This window comes from Ceratotherium simum, chromosome 28 (assembly GCF_057802395.1).
Source record: "Ceratotherium simum simum isolate JZ-2026a chromosome 28, ASM5780239v1, whole genome shotgun sequence".
Lineage (NCBI taxonomy): Eukaryota > Metazoa > Chordata > Mammalia > Perissodactyla > Rhinocerotidae > Ceratotherium > Ceratotherium simum.
Window position 1 is genome coordinate 24,121,279 of NC_141927.1, and position 7,131 is coordinate 24,128,409.

Here is a 7,131-nt window from a genome sequence, read left to right on the forward strand (position 1 = left end):
AAATTATGGTATGGGCTCTTAAAATACTTATACGTATATACTAGAAAGGGTTTATTTATCATGTGTAACTATTTGAGAAAGATTTTATGATTTAATGACTTCTTAATTATAATGCTCATAAACTTTACAGTAGGGCATTTATTTTAATAAATTCTAGATTTTATATGCCAAACTATTTGCAAGACACCTATCAATAATTCCACGTAGCTTTTCTTCTCTGAAATAGATCAGTTGATTTTTGAGATATAAATTCATATAATGTTGTCCAAAGGGCACAAATCCTTATTTGGAATTGTATTTTTCTTTCAGTAAAATATGCAAAGTGTAGAAGTATAATGCCATGACAGTTGTTTTTAGGCATATGACAGTAAAAGTTTTAATATAATGTTACATAAAGCCTTAACATTTCTTTAGCAATTCTAAACATTGTGTCTCAGGTCCCTTTTATAATCTCAGATGTTACTGACAACACAGAAGAGCTTTTATTCATGGGAGGTTACATATCTTGATACTATATTAGAAATTAAAACTGAGAAAAATTTACTTAGTGCATTTAAAAATTACCGTAAGAAAACCAGTACATAGTAACTTAACATATTTTATGAAAAATAAGTGTACTTTTCAAAAATACTTACCACGAGGAATGCCATTGCTTTTCAGTTGCAAATCTCTTGATGTTTGATTTAATAGATGAAACATCTGCTTCTTTTGCAATATGTTGTTTTGGTTGAAGCGTATGAAGAAAGTCTGAAGGAGTCGTTTTCAGATAATTGTGGATGTCTTTGAGATTACAGCAAAACTTGACAAGTGGTAATCTGTTAACGGTTGCTTTCAATGTGGGGTAAGAAATCATATCATTAAAATTCTATAATCAATTTCATTAAAATCCATTGGTCTCTTTTGCTCTTCAATCAGATCTTTTGCACATACATGGTTATGTAACTTCATACAATGTTCATTTTGAAAATATCAGTTTACTAAGTTATGTAGAAATTCCAAATGTTGACAGATTTCATAAAATGTCAAAAAATCACATGCTAATATCACCCTCAAAACCTCAATTAAAAAGACTTTAAATACTAGGAGGCTATTAAGCTCCTGGTAGTGGATAAATGTTTTTCAAAATTCTCATTTTTTGCTTAAAAACTTGATTTTTATATTCATCAATAAATGCTGTCAATTTTTTCCTTGAAAGAACAGGCTGACTTGATTCATTTCTTGAGAAAATATCTGGTAAATTCTCAAGTCTGAATAACCATACTTTATCTGTCAATTTTTCTTTAAAGTAAAAAATGTTTTCCATCAAAGAATTACTAGTTCAGCTCAACCAAACAAATGTTTTTCCCCCAGAAAGCCAATATACTTTAATGTACAGCAGAACTGCTGCATGCATATTTCCTATTTCATCATTAAAAACAGATGTAATCAAAGGTTGAGGTTTAATGATATTAATAACTTTTACTGGTTCGTGAAGGACATTCTATAGAGAACTCTCCCCTCCTTGCAAGATCATAACAGTGAAGAACACGATGGCTACTAGTACAGATTGATGCCTCTGTCTTGAGAATTTACTGTACACATTGCTTCTACTGGAATGAGCACATTACACTGTTATTCATTCCTTCATTCATTTTAACATTACTGGGCTGCTAACACACAGTACCAAGTCAGGATTCCCAAACTAAATAGTCAAGTACCTGCTTTCGTAAGAAAAATTATAATAATCATGAAATGCAGTGTTAGAGACAACTGAAATCTTCTTTTATTTTATCCTAGACAATTTTTCCATTCTCCTCATCATCCATTCATTCCCTTCAGGATATACTTTCAATCTCTGCCGCTCTCCTTAAGGTATTTATTTTAGCAAACCATCTTGTACACTTTTCTGTGTATACGCATTTCATTATCTCCAGTTTCCTCCTGTTTGAGGGTAATGCTCTTTATCCTGTCTTCTCATTTCATCCAGAGTCCAGTTTGCGTTAATAATTCATTCTCTAGCTTTTTTCCTCAGCTCAGAAACATGCTGAAGTTTTCCTAAAACTTTCCTAAACTAAAGCAGAAATAACAAACAAAAGCTTTCTTTCCTCTTTTTTGCCGTCTCTCTCCTTTTCACAACTAAAACTCTCATAAGTGTGTTTTCTTCTTGCTCTGTTTCTCCAACTGCTTATCCAACCCACTGCCATTGGGCTTGCACTACCAACACCATAATACATTTCTTTTACAAAGGTCACAAAGTACCTTCTATTAACCAGATGGATGGGCACAATTGTCCCCCCCTCGCCCTATTTAAAAATGTTATTCCCTGGGGCCGGCCCTGTGGCTTAGCAGTTAAGCGCGCCCCCTCTGCTACTGGCGGCCCGGGGTTCGGATCCCGGGGTGCACCAACGCCCCGCTTCTCCGGCCATGCTGAGGCGGCGTCCCACATACAGCAACTAGAAGCGTGTGCAACTATGACATACAACTATCTACTGGGGCTTTGGGGAAAAAAAGGAGGAGGACTGGCAATAGATGTTAGCTCAGAGCCGGTCTTCCTCAGCAAAAAGAGGAGGATTAGCATGGATGTTAGCTCAGGACTGATCTTCCTCACAAAAAATAATGTTATTCCCACTTGCTTCGCTCCGACAGTTATCTCCTATTTCTTCTTCTGTAACACATCACCATTTGATGTACCACAAATTTTATTTATTATTCTTTTATAATATGCCTCCATTTTCTAGAATTTTAGCTTCATGTGAGAGAGATTTGCTTCTTTTCTCTTCAAGGCTGAAACTCTTGCATGTAGAACAGTACCTGGGACATGGTAGACACTCAATAAATATTAAATGAACAAATTATGAATCCTGGCCCTTCTTACTAGAAAAAAAATGAATTTCTTTATATATTAAATTGCAATTAGCATTACTAATATTTAGGTACGTATTTGCTTTAAAATATCTGAATCTCTGTTCTTCTTTTGGTTTCCCTAGCCTTCATCTCTCTTTGTTCTTCTACTTTGCTGATCTTTCTTTAATAAATGGTAACTGCTAGTAATATCTTCTTTATTTCATTATTAGTCCTTACTCTTCATTTAATTCACACTGACATCGTATTAGCTTAGGCCTACAGAGTCTCTCAGTTTTACTACTTCTTAAATTATAAAGGAAAAGATGATAAATGTAACTGTAGAAGCTAAGAAAAAATCTAGTAACATCTTATAAACTATATAAATGAAAAATTAGAAAATAAAAGCTCTATTTGCAATAGAGTTGCCAAGTGTACTTCTCAATCTTTTTCACATCATGGCACACATAAAAATGATAATATTTATGTGCCAAACGGGGATAAACAGAGTATCCCAATCTCAGTCAGACGTGACGAGACCTACACTGCAGCTGACCCAGGATTAACCGGCCACCGTGAGGCTAAGGGAATCGATTTCTCGGCAAGGAGTGCCATACATGGAACGCAGGGGTGTGTTGGTTCACTGGTTAGAAAGCTCTTGCTAATACTCTTGCTGTATGAAAAGTGTTTGCAAATTGATTAGAAATAAATAAATATCTAAATATAAATAAATAATAGTTACCAGTCCTGGGGGTCTAGTGGTTAAGATTCTGCACTCTCACCGCTGCGGCCTGGGTTTGTTTCCCAGTCAGGAAACCACACCACCTGCCTGTCGGTTGTCATACTGTGGTGTCTGTGTGTTGCTGTGATGCAGAAAGCTATGCTACCGCTATTTCAAATACCAGTAGAGTCATCCATGGTGGACAGGTTTCAGAAGAGCTTCCAGACTAGGAAGAAGGAGTTGGCCACCTACTTATGACAACACTGGTCATGAAAACCCTATGAATTTCAGCAGAGCATTGTCTGATATAGTGCTGGAAGTGAGAGGATAGCGCAAAAGGACTGGGTAGGGTTCCCCTCTGCTGTCCACAGGGTTGCTAGGAGTCGGAATTAACTGGATGGCACTAACCACAACAAAAATAAATAATTAGAAAAAATAATAGAATAGAAAATGGGGAAATCAATGAGAAATCTTTTTAAATATGTTGATGTTACTCAGTGTGATTGGTTAAATTGATAATATATGTTGATATTAGAATTGCTCATTTCTTTGTACCAGTCGTTCAAATGCCAGTCTGTACATCAACTTAATACACAATGATAAATGTATAAGGAGTTAGAAACTTTTTAAAAAGTTTATTGTCTTTTACAGTATTAGAAAATTCAGTTGTGGCATTGGTTAAAATAGTAAAAATTTGGAAATATTTCAGATATTCTTCAATAAGTGATTCCCTAAATGATATATGAAAATATTGACATACATGTAAATATACACGAGCATGTAAAATGTCAACATATTCTAAGTATGAAAATTAATTGTAGAATAATAGTTCTATATATAGAATGGATACAGTGATCCTACATGGGATGTTTATATACACGTGTGTGTGTGTATGCATTTCAATATATTCATACAGAAATATAGATCAAACTTTTTATAATGGGGTTGGGAGGATGGAGTTCTTTAGATGGAAATTTCATTTTCTCATTAGCGTACAGTTGGGGTACCCAATGTTTACTGAGTGTTACTGAGTATCAATCAGCTCTTTAAAAGCTTTGCATATATTACCTCTCTTAATCCATAATTTTGAATATTTTACCAGTGTGTCCTTCATTATAATGAGAAAAACAAGCTTTAACACCTAACGCTGTATAGAGGCCTGCTCATAATCTGATCATAGTGTCTTCTACTCTTCTAATTCTTAGCCTTGTTTTTCCTTACACACCAGAACACTGAGTTTTCTGTGGAATTTATTATGAATTGCATTGTTTCATATCTCTGTCCTCTTGAAGTTTTCCATTACTTTTATAAACCAGCACTAAATCATACATTAACTACCTTATCATTATATAAATCGGTACTCTATTTTGCATTTATTGCACTTTAATGATTCATGAGTTGCTTGAATATGAATATATCTGGTATTTAACAGGGAGCGAGGGAGAGAAGAGAAGGAGGCAGGGAAGGAGAGAGAAAAGGAGGGAAGGAAGGAGGGAAGAAAGAAGGTTAGGAAGGAAAGACAGAAGGAAGGGTAAGAGAAGCAAAATGGAATATTAAATGGAGCAGTGTTTTTATTAAAATATTATTTTTTAGTTAACAGAGTTTTTGAAAATTTAAAAGGAAAGCATTTGTAGTCAGAAAAATTCTGGGACACATGATATTGCCAAGAAAGGGAAGGTTTAGTATGGGCACTGATGGTTTCCAAATCAGATGGTGAAAGTGAGTAGTGTTAGTCACTAGGAAAGATTGTGGGGTAACAAAAGCAATCCTTATACGCTTCCAAGTTTGTCTAGGAGGGTCTTGAGTACTAGACTAGCACCTCCACATCTCCCCACAGGCCTTCCTTATTCAGCAAATCCAGTAAGTCTGTGCTCCTTTCCTTATACCATTCTTTTTTATACAAGGGACCTTTATATTATGCAGAAAAAAAACTCAACATAAATGTGAGTTTTCTTTATAGTTTCCAATTACAGTATTTCACTTCGCTTTGCACCAAAAAGTCCCTGAGGCATCTGTGACACACTTGAAGCTAAAATTTGAAATGAGATTTTCAATGTTTAAATTAAGTAAGAAGTCTGAAATTGCCTGCAAGACGATTTCCATCAAGGCAAGTAACATAGCCTAGCAAAGTCTTGCTTATTAAATCAACAACAACAACAAAAATGTATGTCATATATTTTTATTTAGCCTATATAATCAGCATAAAAATAGTCTTAGAGATTCCAATTATCACACACACAAAAAAACCTGATCTAATTCCTGTAGTTTAAATACTTATTCCATAAACACTTGTTTTATTTAATCTAGTGTTTCTGGATAAAACATAGACCTCATGTAACTTTCTCATATTTTGGATTATTTCCTAATGATAGATTTCAGATAGATTTGTGATTTCTCATTTTTGAATTTTTGAATTAGCTTGTTATTAAAACCATGTGGGTTTTAAGCCTTTTGCAGTTGTAGCTATGTAAAGGAAGTTTGAATTTTAAAAAATATGTATATGGGTTTCATAATTTGAAGACTGCCAATATCAAAATCTTGTTTTACTCTATTAAAACAAGACTGAAATCTTGGTTCAAAAAGTCTTGCTCCATATATTTCCCTTCAAAGTTCTTAAAATGTTTCGTTGTAGGAATCTGAGTTCCAAATGAACATTTCCTCTTTATGGAACCTACTTTTCCTTCAGATTTTTAAATTTAAGAGATATTTTATTGACTGCTTACCATGTATTAAGCTCTATTCTGGCTCTTGGATATATGAAAGCACAAGACAGACAATAATCCCTATCTTCAGGATTTATTCTTACACTCTAATTTCTAGAAGTCATCATATTTTTTTAATTTCACCTTTATTGATGTATAATTGACATACAAAGTTCTAAGATATTTAAAGTGTATATCATGGTGATTTGATATACGTATACATTGTGAAAACTTTCTTCTAATCTAGTTAATTAACACACCCATGTCTTCACATATTTATCATTTTTTGTGTGTGAGAACATTAAGTTCTACTCTCTTAGCAATTTTCTGTTATACAATACAGTATTATCCACTATAGTCAGCATGTTTTACATTAGGTCCTCTGCCCTTATTCATCTTAGCTGAAAGTTTGTACCTTTTACCAACCTCTCCCTATTTCCCCCACCTCATAGCCTCTGGCAACCACTTTTCTCCTCTGTTTCTATGAGTTTGACTTTTGTTTCAATTTTTTTTTGTTTCCACACATAAGTGACACCATGCAGTATTTCTCTGTGTCTGTCTGGCTTATTTCACTCAGCATAATGCCCTCAAGATCTATCTATGTTGCTGCAAATGGCAGGAGTTCCTTCTTTCTCATGGATGAATAATATTCCATTGTGTGTGTGTGTGTGTGTGTATGCATAAATATTGTGTGTGTATTTTATATATATATACACACACATATACCACATCTTAACCATTAACAGACACTGAGATTCTGTCCATATCTTGGCTATTGTAAATAATACTGCAATAAACATGGGAGCACAGATATCCTTTTGATATCCTGTTTTCATTTCCTTTAGATATATACCCAGAAGTGAGATTGCTGGATCATATGGTAGATTT